The sequence below is a fragment of the Anser brachyrhynchus genome, assembly GCF_964034855.1.
Source record: "Anser brachyrhynchus genome assembly, chromosome: 4".
NCBI lineage: Eukaryota > Metazoa > Chordata > Aves > Anseriformes > Anatidae > Anser > Anser brachyrhynchus.
In genome coordinates this window covers 22,768,419-22,786,319 of record NC_137698.1, presented here as the reverse complement: position 1 = coordinate 22,786,319, position 17,901 = coordinate 22,768,419, and the positions used below count along the sequence as shown (strand labels likewise).

At 35.5% G+C, this 17,901-nt stretch overlaps 1 protein-coding gene across 1 annotated transcript in view; it reads left to right on the top strand.

Moving 5' to 3' along the window:
* Positions 1–17,901, top strand: part of LOC308194612 (uncharacterized protein) — a 975,354-nt gene that overhangs the window by 580,950 nt on the left and 376,503 nt on the right. Inside the window, exons 18-19 of the mRNA XM_080590727.1 lie at positions 1,369–1,510; positions 13,286–13,451. The gene's annotated coding sequence lies outside the window, so the exon portion shown is untranslated. The remainder of the gene's footprint in view (positions 1–1,368; positions 1,511–13,285; positions 13,452–17,901) is intronic.

The following is a 17,901-nucleotide window of genomic DNA, read 5'->3' as shown; positions in this document are numbered from 1 at the left end:
GCTGCATTTTGATTGCAGGGGATATATGGCATCTGAATTGCAAATAGCATATGGTAGTAGTTGAGGCCATAAAGATGAACTTCAAAATGTTCAGCAGTCCAGCAGATCAGACATTCTGATCTGGATCAGTGCCATCTCAAAATATTTCTGCTTTACTGGATTCACATCTAATGACAATTTAAAGGAAATTACTCAAAATTACGATTTCTCATGAAAGATTTGGTTTCAGAAACTATATTCTGCTGGGGAAAAACATTGGAAAAAGTTGCCAACAGGTTGTAGATATGAAGAAAAAGTAGACTACAGAGACATTTCCCTTTCTTTGCTGTAGCATCACTACAGTCCAAATGCCCAAGTAGTGCAGTATTTGACATAAAGAACTATGACAAGATCATTTAAACTCTGTTCTGAATTTTGACTAAGCAGTCTTGGAAAAAAGAATTAATGGAATTAAACATTCTTTTAAACATGAAAATACATGCAAAAATATGAGTTGGATGTGAAATGTGTTTTGTAATTACCTTTAAAAAAAAATCAAAAAGTACTTTAAAAAAGACAACCTCTAACCTACTTATAAAGAAGGCATTTTTGTATTTTGTGTTTTAATATGCTGGCCTTGAAACTTGGTACCATCTCATGAGAATGCACGTAGTATCATACTTTATCACTTTTTGAAATGTACTGCTTCCTTGTCTCTTGTAAAGCTTTCCAGAACAAAGAATTACATTTCCACTACATAATAATTGTTTTAAATCTAATGATGTATTTAATGATTATGTGATTCACTGTTAGAAATATACTTCTTTTACAGTTTAAAAGATTATGTGATAATATTTAGGGATGCATATCAGAAATTGCATTCAGAGTAAATGACAATTAAAATAATAACTTACAATTTATATATATTTAAATCTTATGAAAAAGTCATTAGAGCTGTTCCATCATAATTTTCTGCCCTTATTTGTCTTAGTGAGTGAGCAAGCAAGTTTAAAAGTATGTTTCAGAATACGCTGTGATTGCATTTCAGTGCAACAGTACCTTTCAGAGGAAACTGTTCCTGAGATAATATGGAATAGGTTATGTTGCAAATCTCACCGCTGTGTCTCTGACTACCAGTACTCATGAGTAGGCTAGAGAGGCTAGACAATCCAGAGAAAACGGTTGCAGAGGTGAAGATTTTATATGAAACGGAATGTGTTGCACTTGAAATACATATCTGCTTTTTTTTGCCCTTAAAGGATATGTACCATATGATACATACATAGACTACTTTTGAATTAGTATCTGTTAATTTTGATAATCTCATAATAGAAAATGATGAAATTAATTTGCATGGATCACATCCTTAAATTAAGTTCCCATTTATAGGTGAAGATTGCCTGGTGTATTTTTTAAGTCTGAGTTCATCAGCAAGAGGGAAAGAATCCAAGTTCCACATGTGCTAACAAGAACAAATGATTCTGTACTTGGCTAAGAGAACTCATGGCTAATCTCAGTCACTGAACAACCGGTGAGTTCCATTCCTTGAATGCCCTGTGCGGCCATTACAAGGGATTGCCTATGCATCTGTTGCACATTAAAGGTGTGTGATCAAGTATCACATTTAGAAAATAAGACCTGAGAAATAGCTTGAAAATTCTCATCTTCTGAAAATACTGTAAAATGTTTTCTCAGACAAGAACTAATGATTAAGCTGTATGTGTAGCTGGCTGAAGAATTTATAGTGATGAGTTTTGATGTTATCATTAACATCCACAGAATATTTAAGTGGTTCTTAATTCTCTTGCATGCAGTAATGATTCAAAATAACTTGTTAAAGTATTTGTGGAAATAATTGTGATTTTTATCTCATTTACATTTGGCTCTGAAATACTGAGCTTTCATTCTGGACTGGATTGTCCTGATTCAACATACGTAAATAGGTTTTCACCCTTCATTGAATATCAGAAGGCCATACAATATAACCAAGCTTCTACTTGTATATTAATTACTCTGTTAAAATGGGAAATCAATTTTCATGGCTACCGTGTGAAATAAAAAAATAAAAGCTTGATCAAGCTCATTGAAATCTACCGCTGATCCCACTTAGAGTTGTGTGTGTAAGTAGCAGTTGAACAGAGTGTTTCAAAAATACATGATTTTATGTTAAGATAAAATTCCTTTTAATTATCCCTCAATGTTGTGTTCTGAATAGGAATTGATACTGTCTTTTAGCTGTCTGTAATTCAGGACACACAATCAAAACCAGCACAGGCTACTTTAAAATACTATTTATAGTCAGTTTAATAATGAGATGTTAGTCTTCAAGTGGTTGTTGGTCAAAAGAAAAATGGATGTTAAAAATCACTTCTGTGACTCATTTTTGTGGTTCGAAACTTGTAATTTGACAGTACTTTGTATCAGTTGAAATGGCCTCTTCCACTGGATATGCTGTGCTGAATAAGAAGGTTTAATTGAGAGGTAGCAGTTCGTCCTTTGCACTTTTATGAGAGGGAATAAATTAGCCCAGCTTAATGCAACCATTACATTTATCATCTTTTTAACAGCAACACAGAGTGTTAAAAGTAGAAGGATTACTTGTCGATAATAGTCACCAGCTGCTGAATGACTGAGTGCAGTTTCTAATGTTAAGATTTAGCTAGCTGGCTAAATCTAAGGGTAGATTTAGAATTTGCTTTTACAGAAAAAACAGAACCATTATATCCTGGCAAGAATGTTTGAAATGGCCAAGGCAGTTTAGTAGCTTGAATTGCACTTAATTTCAGTATGACTAAGCTCTTCTGAAACTCTTGGTTTTGGTGTGGAGACCAAGACATGCTGTACATGGAACACCATGCAGAGCCTTAGTGGTAACAAGGAGCTGCTCCTGGAGCTGGAGCAGTACAGCTGCAGCAACAGGGTGCAGCTTTGATGCAGGTGAGCTACCTTCTCTAAAGGCATCACTAATTAGCCTGCGTACAGTGCCAAGCTAAAATGATGAAAAATAAAACTGGTGACATGGCATGCTCTCTGCCATGTAGATATACCAGTGCTCACAGAACTGACTTTGCAGTGCCTGAACACAGCACTCTACTATATCATGTACATATGCCCCGAGTAACTCAGTGAATAAGGATCAAAATTAATATTATGTATTCTACAGAGCTTTTTATAGGTACAGTTTTCAGAAATGCTTACTTTTGGTTCGTTCAGTTAAGGGCCACAACAAAATGCTCTCCAGAAAGGAGAAAAAAACTGAGCACATTTTGTGGTAGCTTTATACAGGTAGTGGAAGTACGTCAAATATTTCTTATAGTAGTAAATAGAATCATAAATGATCATAGAATCATAAATGATCACAGAGTAAGTGTTGTGCAATATAGACATATGATTAATGAAGCTGTGAAATTCTTGAATGAAAAGAACAATATAAGAATTAATTAGGGATAAGTACTATTTCTCTAGTTACTAAAATGTCTTTGTGTCTTCTAATTTCACAGAATTTTTCTGTTTTGGGGCTGAAATTTCTCTTATGCTTAAATTTCATGCATCTAATAAGTAGATGAGTGCTTATTATTTATACCACTATAGGACTGTTCTAACATTTAGAGTAAATACTGGTGGTATGGTCACTCAAGTACCTCATGAGAAACATTTAATTGTTAGTAAAGCAGTATCAGAAGGCTAATGACAATTAGAAAGCAAGAAAGCTGCTACATAATGTAATACTTGAAGTACTTCTGAAGCAATGGTGTTGGATGTTTCTAGTCAGAAATCATTCATACTTGTTCTTCCAGGCTTCTGAGCTACACATATCAAATTATTTTTTCAAATATGACAAAAAAAATACTAAAAAAAATTATAAATATTTCATACTATCTACAGTAGCCCAGAGATGAGAACAGAAATGTATTTGCATTTGTTCTTTTATATGGGGCCTCTGTGGTTTTTCAGAAAGTGCCAGGGAATGTGACAGAAGAATGATTCTACGTGTACGATTCCAAATAGTCATTTGGAATACTACATAAAATGACCTGTTCTCTGAAAATGGCTCGATTGGATATTTCAGATGTACTTTTAATTATGATTTCTTTTATAGCCTACATGTAATTACTCCCACAGAGATGGCACTAAGTAAACACTCTTTCCCTTTCAAACTGGTCCATGTTTTCCCAGCTGGAGATTAATACGTATTAGGACATTTCACTGATTATTTTGTCATTGGAAAAACATCTGTTTATCTAAACTAGTATCACCAGCATATTGATTCCTTAGCTTGCAGCATTTGTAGTCCCATGCAGCTGTGGAACATGAGAAATTACAACACTAAACCTTCAGTGAGAACCCTCTATCTTCAGGTTTCTATTTTTAGAAGTAACAATCTGAAATGTTTGTAAGATTAGGCAAGGCATAACAATATATATAAAAAGTTAATTTTAAATGGTTTATGATTAGACTCAACAATTAAAATTAACACTGACATTTGACTATGAACATTATTGGAAGATTTAATTCTTTTGTGAATGTAAAATCAGCAGCCCTGTTTAAAAAAAAAAATAGTGAGCTACAAGGGATGTAGCAGACTGGGGACTCTGGAATTCTACCTCACATTTTATTAACACGCTCAAAGAGGAAATACTGAAGCTCAGATAATCCTTTTTAAAATCAGTCATTGCTTCCTGAGTATAACCGTGCCTATTTCGTGGCTGTTGCATGGTCACCAGATTAGGGCAATGTTCTGACTTTACCTAGGCTTGCCTTCATAGGGAAATGACTCTCAGCAGTTATCACTACACTAGTCTCATACTACCGAACTAACATTGTAAAACTTCTGTCTTCCTGGAGCAGGAGTCAAACCGATTAGAGAAAAACAAACAAAAAACTAATTTGTCTCTAATTGCTCTTGAAATGGAAGTTCATGAAAGGTTTATAATTTCTGTAATTTCCATAGAAGCAAGTAAGCATACCTGATGGTCCTGAAGTCCTTTTCTGTGTTTCAAAGTCAAACCGCAATTATTATATGGAGTTATGTATTTTGTCCATGAGTTTATCATACTTTCCTGTAAAGTGAGTGGAAGTTTTAGACAGAATTTTGGTTTCATTACTACATTTCAAGTCAAATCGGTTTCGTGATGTTCTTTAGAACTGCTTTCTCTTTCCTGCTAAGCAGTGTGAACCTACGAGTGTTTGACAAGATTGTGATATGGAAGCGGAACATTAAGATGGAAGATAGCAAATTTACCCGTTATATTATTTTAAAGTAAACACAACACAGAATTAAAACACATTCTTAATTTCTATAATAAAAGTTCACGGTCCTGCTTGCATAGAATGCTGTGAATGCAGATGTGACTTCAGCTCAGTAGGTAAAATGTTGCCTTTTGTCTTCAGTAGGCTTTCAGGCACAACTGGGAGTACTACTAAACTAACAAATAGACATGTTGTTATATTCCTTATCTTTTATTGTATTAATAAAAAACAGTCAAGCACATACTCTTTTTGGCCAGTATTACTTTGAAGTGAAACAGCGGGCCAGTAGGCATTGTCACTCATACATTCCAGTATCTTGGAATAGATAAAGGCCATGTCTAGACTGAAAATTATTTTCAAAGAATGGAACATGAAAAACCAAGATGCACACCAAAGGCATGTATGACAGGAAGATCAGCTGAGGTTCTGAAGCTAGTCCTCACATTCGCTGCTACCTGTACAATGCATGTTGAGTCCAGAAGGCTCTGTAGAACAACCACTCTGTATCTCACAGGTCCCAGAAACCTTTCCAGTCCTCACAAGCAGAGTTCTGACTAAAGGACAGTATAATCTTCATTTTCTAAACTATCACATACAGCACAATGTGGAGTTATGACAAGCATGTTATAGTTATGAAGTGTCAGTATATACTTACTGCCATAAACTTGAGCATGTACATACCTAAAACAAAATGACAAGCTGAAATGAAAACAAAATGAATGCCAAAATAATACCAATGAGCATATCTACAGTATGTGAACGTGAGCTAGTTATGGAAATGTTATCCAAACATGTAATAATTACTGAAAATAAGAGCAAGTCACATGATATGAAAAACAGTTTAGTATTGTCTCCTTGAATCTTTTTTTCGTTCTCTAGAGATGACATGGTAGAACTGAAAAATACCCAGGAATAAAACACCTCAGTTGGTATGCTGCAAGTCACTTCAGTTGTGAGAGAATTCTTCATTAGTATATGAATTAGGCAAAAGAATGGTTACGTGAAACTGCAAGTGCACTGTCATTGCATCACAAAATTGTGCTAATCTATTTAATGTGTTTTAGATAAAAACAATATTCGTATGTGATAGCAAAAGCTGGCCGGACAAACTGTATTTATCATGTGCCATGCTCAATTTCAACGTGTGACCTTAACTAGTTAGTCCCTACTGCAGCTAGTCTAACATTTGTAATGTCTAGGAAGCTTATTAACAGTAAGCTCTCTTCTGTCATCCCAAGCCCCTAAACAGTATCATGTAATTACAGATTGTTAATGACCAGGTACAAAGACATTGTTCTGCTTTACATATACTTACCAGGAATGGCTTAAAATTGAAGTTAAAAAAAAAAAAAAAAGTGCACTAAATGATCTGAGAACTTTATTAAGATGTTGGTTTGATGTTAAAGGAAATATACTCTGAGATGAAAGAAATAAATGTTAAGAACCGTAGTTGCACAGGAGATATTATCAATATATATCCTGTGTATCTAGTAAATTAGTTCAAAATATTTAGTATAGTAAATTCCCATCCTTTAAACCCAAGAAGCATATAAATGTCATTGATGCATTCTACAGCAACTTTAAGATTTTCTAAACATAGGTATTTTTTCTTTGTTTATTCTCTTGGATTAATATGGTTTATGAGGATGCTTCTAAACCCCCTGCATTTGCTTAAATCCATGAACCTCAGATTTTAAGAAATGAGAATAGTTACAGTATAGTAACTCCAGCTAATATTTGAAAATAATGATTTGGAGAAACTGAGATTCAGCTTCTGTAAAATTGGAAATTACACTGACCTCCTTTAAAATAAAAGGACATCACTAAAAGCAGTGTATGATCTATCATTTTTAGTTATTCAAAATAAGCATGTTGCATAATTTTAAACCCAAATTAAAAAATACTATTTACAATTCTAGCACAATTGTTTATGCCATTTTTTTTTTCAAATACAGATATTACTAGTGCAATGCAACATGCGATTATTTTAAGAAGTGTTTCATTTTCTCTAAGTTGCCTCCAGGCTTAATTCTGTCTGCAAATATATTTCAGAATCAATATTTTTGTCGTGGTCCTATTTACATGAAGACATAACACACCATTCTAACAGTGTGCCTTAATCAACAAAATGAGGTTCTTTCCTGGTATGAAGTGTTTGCTTGTCATAACCATGTCAGGTTCCTGTTCTGTTCTTTAGCAGAGTTTGACAGATATACTCTGTGCTATCAGTGGTTTACTCCAAACAGTATTAAGGGGAGGATGCAAATGCAGTTTGTTTCAAAGAACTTGTAAGTTGACTGGAAAAATAGCAGAATACATCTGGGGAAAAAATGCCACTGTTTAAGAACAGCATTGGTTGTTAACATATTTTAAAGAGAAAAACAAAAATATGTATTTGATAGATCTCTATATTCCTTCTCCATAAGTTGTCTTCCCATTTGCTATGTTGTGAATGAGAATGAAGAGCAGCGTAAAGACTCTGTGTGTGAGAACCTTCTGTAATTGATTTTTACCATTTTAAGAACTTTGGTTATCAAACAGGTGCACTTCAAACAGGTAAGATGCCTGCCTGAGTTCACTGGACTTTGTACAGACAAACCCTTGAAAATAGAGGGTAGGTGGGATGGCGTGGGTCCCTTCTCACCCCACAGGCAAGCACTTAGCTACAGTACAGCTGTTCCGTGCTCTTTGTTTTTCTTCACCTGTTTTGAAGGTTATATGCCCCATCAGATCTACAACATCTTAAATAGAGTAAACAACCACAGCATCAAACATTATTAAGAACGGAAAACAGCTTGTTAGTAAAGTGGGTTTCCTTCTCTTGCAAATGACAAATGAAGCAGAGACTTACCTGTCAGGCTTCTCTGCTTTCATATCCAAACAGCACCGTTCACATCACCGAAGTGATACAGAGTGCTTTTGCTTGAGCAGAAATGTTAGTTGTTGTCGAAGCTCTTTAAGGGTCTGACAGCTGTTAGTTTTCAGGAAGAGCACAGAATGAGACTTGATACATGGATTTTAGCAAAATCTGGAGCAGGGAAACTTAATAGGAGGAACTAGGGACCACATGGCCCCTACTCAGGTGTTAGGGAAGGGATATTCATGGAAGAATAGCAACCCAGTGAAAGCAGCCAGTACATTAGGATATGGGAATGAGTCCTGTTGGCATAGGTTTATATTTTTCTGCCAAGTGTTAGCAATTCCTTTCTTTGCTTATGCGGAGAGAAGGGATCAGGTTTGCTGGAGTCTCTCATATGTACCTGCTTATGATGCTGTACTAGCTTAATAGGTCCTCTAAAAAGATCATCAGAAAGATTTCATTCAGTTTTAGTTCATGGTATTAGTAACTGCAATATCGATATAAGGACAATTACTAGAAAAGAAGTAGTTTTTTTCCTTTCCTGCTCTGAACTTAGTTCTAGAACCTTGGGCCTAATAGCTGGATTTAGCATAATTATTATTAGCATAATAGCATTCAAATTGAACCAGACGTGTCTATTTTACTGATTATTTATTTTTCTCATAACCATCTGTTAATATCTCAGCCAAAATATATGGTAAGTGAAATTTTCAAGCACCTGAGATAATTTTTAATATTCAGTATTTCTAGGGAGGGGGCCGTATTGCCTAGAGCCATGGGGGTGGGGGGGCCAAAAGCAGCATGAAATAGTTCTTGGAACTTTTTTTGAGCTATTTTTTGATAACTACCTCACATGAAACACTAAAGTCGGTACTAATGTGAGAGACTGAACCTGTTAATGAGGTTAAGCATCCACTTAATATTTTTAATTCTGTCTATACAGCTTGTCACATAGCAAACCTCACTAAAGAGTTCCTCCCTCTGTGCCTCATTGGTTCTGTTTTCTCTCTACAGTAAATCTAATATGTAAGTTATTTTTTGTTGTAATTACAGAATATATGATCTAAGAGCACAGTGGAAAGCACATGAATAAGTATTAATCTATGCAATCAAGGCACATGAATATTAAAGAGGAGCATTCCAGTCTGTAAAAATCTAAAATTCTGATATATTCTGACTGTGTACAGTATAGCAAAGAGAAATCCAGGCTCTTCTGGAAAGGATGAAGAACTGCTGAAATACTCTGCATTGCCTTGCTCTTGTACTTCGGTTTGAGCATGTAATCTGGGTTTACATTCACTTACTCCCTCTTCTGCCATCTTCTGAAATAGCAGTACTTTATGTCAAATTATCAAGGTAACACCTGTCAACAGTTTTATCTACAGTACTCTGAACTACTGGATCAAAACTGTATCTTTGAGGCTTCTGCTATAAATATATATATATATTTTTTTTTGACCTGAGTTATATACTAGTTTCATGTTGTATAATAGGTAGATGTTTATAAGCAGAGAATGTTTTTTAAAGGAATTGTTCTATGAAATTATTCATGTTAACCTCTTATGTGACAGTGGTATGAAAAGAGATTATTTCTTTTCTCCATGTACTAAGGAAAGTGTCTGAGATCCTCAAGATATGTATGAGTGTATGACATGCACATGACTGTGTAACGTGACTGTCACGATATTAACATATAAACTGGATAATTTTGAATAATACAGATAATTTTCAGTTATTGCAGCTTTTAAAATAATAATCTGAGCATGGAGGGGAGAAGAGAATTACTAAGAATTTATTCTGATGTAAATGTGTTCCCAAACATGAAAAAAAAATGACTTCAGTTACTGATGCTTAGGAAAAAGAAATCAATAAGGGAAGTCAGACATAACAAATGAGAATTTCAGGCCCAGTGACAGTAGAGAGAAACCTGGGTGCTTTATATCTCCACACTTTTCAATCAAGTAATATGTGTATGGCAGTGGAATAAACTGAAGACACTCTGGCAGCCACGTAGACTTTGATCAGTTTTGTTCATAGATGTGGATCATATTTCACTAGCCTCTTTTGTCTAAGCTACTGATCTTCCCTAAACTTTACAGTGAGTGCTCAGTGAACTTAAAGAAACCTTTACTCGTTCTGCAAACAGATACTAAATACTCATGCTGAGCCACAGTATTTTTTTCTTAAAACATCAGATGCAGTCTCTTTGTTATCGTGCTTTTTGTCTAGTGTCCCTCACATTCTAAAGAGAACAAATTATTTTTATAATCTCTTTGGCTATCTCTACAGTCTATTTATAATCACAGTACTTTCATTAATTCAGTTTTGTAGTAAAAATTAGCTTGAAGATACTCATTTGTGTATGTTTGCTTTATGTTTTTTGTTGATTTTTTTCTGATTTATGTTTTTGTTCTGTTGTAAATTATGCCTATGCTTTTTGTTGCTTTCATGGCAATTGAGATAGTTACACAATTAGAACTGATAGTTATGCTTTCATAAATCCCCTTTAGCATGTCTAAAGGGAAGGCCAGGTTGTTCACTTTTTTCTCCCGGTAGTGATACTGGGATGAAAAAAGGCAGAGTGGGGACTGCCTTAATTTTTGGCTGTTTGTAGGAGCAGTCTGCACCTTGGTAGACAGCTCACCGGTAGGAGCATGTGACGTAGCCTTTGGTCGTGCTGCGCAGCATGTGCCAAGGTGGTTTCTAGCTGGATCTGAGATATGATCGTTACTGGTTGCATATTTTGTCCAGTTCAGAGCATAATGGGTAGGCTCTGTGCGGTCTATGAAAGTACTATGTGCGTGCAGCTGTATGTTGCATATTCTAGGTGTGGTGTGAAGTCACATGTGAATCTGAGCATCTAAAGCCTGCCGAGATAATGCTAGACAACTGCAGAAAATAAAGACCAAACTTGGTGTACAAACTTGGAGCGCTGTTGGTGCACTCTGTACTGCCTTTTCAGTGTGGTCCTGGAATGGGCTATTCCCTATGCTGTATCAGATTTTCCTCAAAAACAACAACAAACAGAGAGAGAGAGAGAGAGAGAGAGACCCTAGGAAATAAATTACTTAAATAGTGTGGATGAAAAATTTACTGTTTCAGAGCTATTGTTGGGTAGCATAGATAAAACCACCATTTGCTCCTACTAGATCTCCAGTGGTATTGCCTCTCGCTGTGGAGCTTCCTGGGTCCTGTTTGCACCTTTCTGCCAGTCAGAACAATTCTTGACCCCACAGAATATGTGTGGCGCTGACCCATCTGCCTCCTACTTCCCCCCCGCCCATGCCTCCAGGGGTGAAAAAGCAGGTGTGCTGTCTCACCTCTCCCAGAGGCACCCTAACTAGGAGAAGTAGAGTGCTGCTCAGAAGTCATGGAAATGGTGCTGCTTTGCTATGCGGTCCTTTCTGGGTTTAATGCTAAAATAATTGTAGTTTTCCTTAAAAGATCTCAATCTTCAGTCTCTCTAGGGAAAATCCCTAAAAATAATACATCTCCAGTGGTCATTTATAGCCAGAAATACCACTTTAAAACACAGTATGGAAATATAAAACAAACACAAACAAAAAAGAACAGGTGAAATGAACCTTTTATTCTTTCTGCACAGAGGGATGCTAAGTCACCCTAAAAGAGATATTGAGTAGCATTGGGTTTAGATTTTAAACTCTGTAGGCAGTGACTTTAGAGATGACCTTCTGAAACAGTCTTGTCTTGTACTACCTTTTAGTTAATGTTGTGCAGTAATTCCTGGTATCCAAATCCAGAGAGGTGTTTTTCCATTCCTTTTTTTATTAATTTGAAATTTCATTCTAGCAGTACTTACTGTTTTCTAGACAACCTCAAAAATACCTAGTAGAAGTAATCATTGCAATGTTTCACAGCAATAATGATCACAGAAAATTAGTGTTTTATGCATTATCAGATTCATAAACTTGCAAGGTTGTGAATATTTACAGTGGTTTGGATGAATGAAGGAGTCTTGCCAAGAAAATACAAATTCTTCAATAAATACATTCTTTAATTTTTTAGGGGATATATAAATAATGATTTTAAGAAACCATGAATACTTTTTTCTTTGTTCATATTTTAATAGTATACTCCTCTTTGCTGTTTCAGTAATTAAGTTTTATGACATTCCAGAAAGCATAAATCCTGCTGAGATGTTTAAGTTTGGAGCAACCTCTTGATGTACAAACAAAATAAATAAATAAAAGACACTTACCCAGAATCTTAACAAGCTGTTTTGCTTCTACCTTTGAAACACAATTGAATGGTAAAGCAATATGGTCTCCTCAAACTGTTCTAGCCTCGTTGTTAACTAGAACCTCCTTTTGAAATTCATTGCCTTCAATTATATTTTTTAAAGAATTTTAATTATGTGCCTGAAAAGAATAAAGATGCTCCAGGCTCCATTTGTTTATCGTGGAAGGCCTAAAAAAATGAGGACAGAGCTTCCCAGCTCATGCAGGGGTTGCAGAGAGAGAGAGATGACTTTTAATTCGACAAGTTCAGAGAGATTTCTTAGTTTGACGCGCACAGCAGGGGGTCTTTGAGCGCCTGGCAATACTTCAGCATTCTGAGCTTTGAAAGTCTTTCCCTGCAGCAGAAATTGTATCAAAAGCCAATGATAATATTCCCTGCAAGGTAAAGGACCCTATTGAAGATTTCTAGAGCTGTTTATTTATTCATCACAGTTTTTTCTTTTAGGACGTATCAGGTGTATAGGTAATAATTCACACAGATGCTAGAAAAATATAATAAATAAATAAATAAATAGGAATCCCTCATTAATCCTTCACCTTTCCCTTAAGTTTTCCTTAGGCCACGTGCACCGATAAAATTCCCTGTCATTTCCCGCCACATACTCTGCATACAATCTTCACTTCAAATCTCAGCTTTTCCCTGTTTTTAACAGAATTGTCATTTCTGTCTGCCTTCTACCACCAGCTGAGTACATAAGATGTTTACGGCCATTTCCTTCCACTAAACCCTCAAAGTGATTGATTAATTTTACAGAAGGATATTCAATTTCTTAGGGGTCTTTTTAAATCTTGTTTTTAAAGTAGATTTGTGATAACTGTTTCAAAGCCAAGATTAAAGCCTTATTTATATTCCAGAGATCAGAGTTTTAATGTTTTGGCATTACTTTTATTTGAAAAGTCTACACATATGTTTTTCTTTCTGGTTTTGTTTCTGCAGCAGAGCTGGGACTGTGAGACTACGACAACCTTTCCCTTGTGTAATGTCAATGTCGGCTATCACTTTGGCAGAATCAGCCAGCTCAGTGAAGACACAAAAACCCTGCTTCCCTCCTGTTTTTTCATCTGCTGGTGGCATTCAAAGTGACCTTCCCTTATAAATATTGGTGAGTGACCACATGGGGAAAGCAGTTGCTTGGTGCAAAGAAACTTGTTTCAAAAAGCTGTGTTGACCTAAGTGTTTTCCATTTTTTCGAAGTATAAGGAAAAAAAAAAAAAAGGCATATGTAGGTGGTTTGGTGGTGTTTTTTTTTTTCTTTTTTCTGTTTAATAATAACGTAAGGTATTTAACAACTTGTATTTCTCTAGACATATGAGCATTTGTAGGATGCTAGCATGTGTTACCTACTAAAACGGTAGAAAAGATTTCTTAACAGTACCGTTTCTAAGAGAGAGATACTTCCTGACAGCAAAATAAAAATCTCTCATCTCTTCCTGTTGCTTTTTGTTGGCTAAATTGTCTGGAATGGTATAAATTTATCATAATGCCCCAAATCTGGCAAGATGAGACTTTCCCAAGTGGAGGAATTAAGGAAGATTGCCAGAGGCTGCTTTCTGGAACCCTTCTGGTTTGGGAAGCATGCCTAGAGTGAAATCACAGCACTGCAGAAATTCTGATACCCACAGGGCAGTCCAGGAAAGCTGTGGTAACTGGAATAGTTCCGTAAGGCTATCTAAATTACATAGTTTAGTACTCAGAAAGTTCTCAGGTCATTTGAGGCTGTCTCAGTTGATTTATCCTGCTCAAGACATCCAGTATGCCTAAAGAGGTTTTCAGTGTTGCAAACAGATGTGTAGATAGTGAAAGAGCCACACATGGGTAAGGAATATTTACAGTACTGTAATACAAAACACAACAAGGTATATACTCAGATACAAAAAATACTTTACCTGGCTTGGAACAGTTCAGAAGCTGTAAATACACACAGGATCTAAGGCAGGAATTTTCTGAAGGATTACACATATTTAATCTACAGACATTGCCATAAAGGAGTCATTTAGCCAACTGCCATTCAGTATTATCTACATTATTGCAATTATCTCCTATTCAGACTACAGCCAGACAACTGTGATGTATCATTTATGACTATATGATAAGTAATGTTTGATTTTTTTTATTTTTTTTCTTAACCACATGTGTACTTGAAGTATGTCAATTAAAAAGATCTGAGAAACTTCAAAAGAAGTATTAATAGGAAAGTTATCATGGCATCAGCCTAACAAAATAATGCCTTTTCATCAAAGGAACATTTCCAGCAAAAGGAAAGGCTGGTATATGTAGTGTATGTATATCTTGTGTAACGAATGAGGAGTAGTAGCATGGTAAGTTCCTCAGCTATGCATTAGGATTGTCACTGCTTTCATTGGCTTTTAGTTGTCAGGGACAGTATGGAGAAGAGAAGAAAGAGGGCAAAAAATCATCAGAATTGCATAAATGGCTGTGCTTTATCAACGTGCTTCTTCCCTTCCTTCCCTTCTCTCCCTTTGTTACATATTTTGGGGTTAGCATTTGAGTACACAGATAAATCAGTGTCATGTTAAGGTTAAAGATTTAAGTCTTCGTCTGGGTCAGAGATCGTTGCAGTAATGATTTCAGAAAATGAAGGAATAAATAAATATTGTAATTGAATACATAAATTTTTTACAGCTCTTTATCTAGTAATATTGTGCTAATTATAACCACATTCTACAACTTCTAGTTCAATGATGTATGGTGGTAAGTTTGCACATCATTTAAAACACGAGGGGAGGGGAGATTTTCAGAGCATACAACTTCTGAGAAAAGACTTCTTTAATTGTACTTCTATTCTAAAGTTGTCTGTCAGATTACTGTTAGTGTTGCATAGTTTTACAGTAGCTGAAAGGAATAGCCTGCACTTTGATCATAGTGTGATATTTAGCACGTGTAGCTGCTTTCCTTAAAAAGGAATAAAACAGACCTATATACAGACCAACAGTTAAAGGCTCAGCATTTCTTGTTTTCCATGCAAGATTCCAAGTATAAGCATACAGATCACAACTCATTATTTTAAATTATAATGACATTTTTGGAAGTCTTATGAGAACAACTGGTATACTAATAATAGGTAACTAGATGATCATAAGTTCTGTTAGGACCACAGCAACTGCTTCATCCATCCTAAGGGAGTGAAGCAGCTTTGTAGAGGCTAGGATGTTACATTCCTGGTAGATCAGAAAACGGTGGCTTTTTTACTTTTGGCTGCATCCGGCATTAGAAAGAAGTGCCAGAACTTGCCAATAAATTCTGGTACCATGTTTTCCTGTTTTAATTTCTCTTTGAAACAACCATGCATTCAAGTGTGATCTGCCAGATGGTTCTATATTCAGTAGCGTGATGCTTCCCTTGCCTTTTCCACATACTTGGTATTTTGTTCAAGTTTAACATTTTAGAAAGAGTAAGGGGGCTTTCTTCAAGGAAATTGAGAGGGGTAAAGAGTGAGAAATAACTTTATTAAATATTACATAATTGTTTATAATTCTTACTATAATAAGAGTAATAATTTCATACTATAATTTATGTTAAGAAGGTGGGATTCTTGGCTTTACCCTATTGTGTCGTAATGGGATTAATCCACATCTGGTTATTTAACTTTAAAAAAAAAATAAAATAAAAAAAAAAAGTAACTGTTTATTCAGGAGGTTGGTGAAAAATCCAGTGTAAGCTCTAACACTGAAAGCTTAAAAGGCAAGTTTACCCCTTTGAAGCCTGTATCTCTGAACTACAAATGAAGGCTTAATGAGGACACTTCCTTGCAGCCTGGTTCAGATATCGATTGATTGTGCACACTGCATTAACTTCCAGAAGTATAAACTACCATTAGTCTTAAATAGTGTTATTTTCACGTAAGTAAAGGGGAGAACAACACTGTTATAAAAGAACATATGTTTCTCTTTTTATCTGTAGGGGTTTTCTTCATTTTTATTTCATTTTCTTGTGCCTTTCTAACCTTGTAGAAATTTGATTGAAATGGAATCATAACACTCTTGTTTTTTAAATAAAGTCACGCAAACTGCCAACCTGCAGAAACATGATGCTTCAGGAGCTAGAACTAATAAAGCCAGATTTCCTGGGGAAATTTTGTTTTCTTTGTACTGTAAGGTCACCAATTTCAACTGCAACCCCAATTTCCCTATTCGTCTTGTCTCCTATTGCCCTCTTTGGCTGAGAGACAAAAGAGCTGTGCTTCATGTGCAGCTCCAAGAATGCTGAGCAGGCCAGCCTGCTCCTGTCAGAGTGCCTGAATTCTGCCTAAACTCGGCTCCCTCGGGTTGTTAATTTGGATCTCCATCCCTGAAACTTGTAGGGTCCTAATTATCTTTAAGACTTCCCTTTACTGATTTAGTTAACATTTGACAATCACCCAGCTGAAAAATTACTGAGTACGGGTAGAGATAGAACATACATACAGACTGGGATTTCAGACTTGGATGAGACTGAAATGTGCAGGCATTAAAAAAGATCTAACAGGTAGCTGGGTTGCATGTGCTCCCATTGGGAGTAAGAGACAACACGATAAAGAATTTTTCCACTAATGTTTCTCTTAGTTAAAAAGCAAATTTTGATGAACTGTACTTATGACTCTTAACTCCTTATTTGAACTTTTGTTTGTTCAAATAGCAGATAAATCAACACCTCCCTTTCCCCCTCCTACCTTTTTAAGATTTTTAACTTAGAAAATGTATGGGAGTGAATTACTGATGGTGGCTTGAGATTTTACAGTGATTGTTTAGCTAAATCATCCAAACTGCTCATGAATAAGTCTAAGTAACGAATAAGAATATGGAATACCAGTCAGTGATTGTTACATAAAATATTCAGAGCTCAAATTCATAAATTCTGAGTTATCAAAATATTGATATAAAAATCACAAAATTGCTATTAAATTCTTGAATAACACATACCAGCAATTTGTCAGGTAAATGTGACATTAAAATTACTTCTAGCACATTGCAAACAAAAATGGGGGGAAAATGAGATTTACATGTGGAAATCGTGAAAGAAATTTTTTCATCTTCAAGCGTTTTGATAGGATTATTTGTTGGATACAAGAAAAATTTTACCATGAGAATGATTGTACTACTTCCTATGTAAAGCAGTGGGACAAACTAGGACCAGGTGTGGAAAGTGGTTGTGCAGAGGCAGTAAATGAGAGGGCTCTGAGGAGGTGCCAAAAACATTTTGAGTGACAACATTTAGAAACCACTGGCTGATCATGTGGCACCACTTTCAAGTAGGTGAGGAACTATCTTGTCTCCTATTCAAACATCCAGGTCAAAGTCATTATGCATATTCTTGTTACTAACATGTTACTAACATATTCTTGTTCTTTAACAACTGTTGCTATACTAACATATTCGTTGTTATTCTTATTCTTTGGTACTTTTCTACAGTTATGCAGCTAAGTTGAAATAAAGTATTTTATTGTTTTTCAAATACCTTATTGCAAGAGAAGAAAGGAAAGGTTATTTCTGAAAATGATTTTGTTTTCTGCTTTTTATTTTTTCTTTTTTCAGTTTCTGCTTTTGCTTTTATGC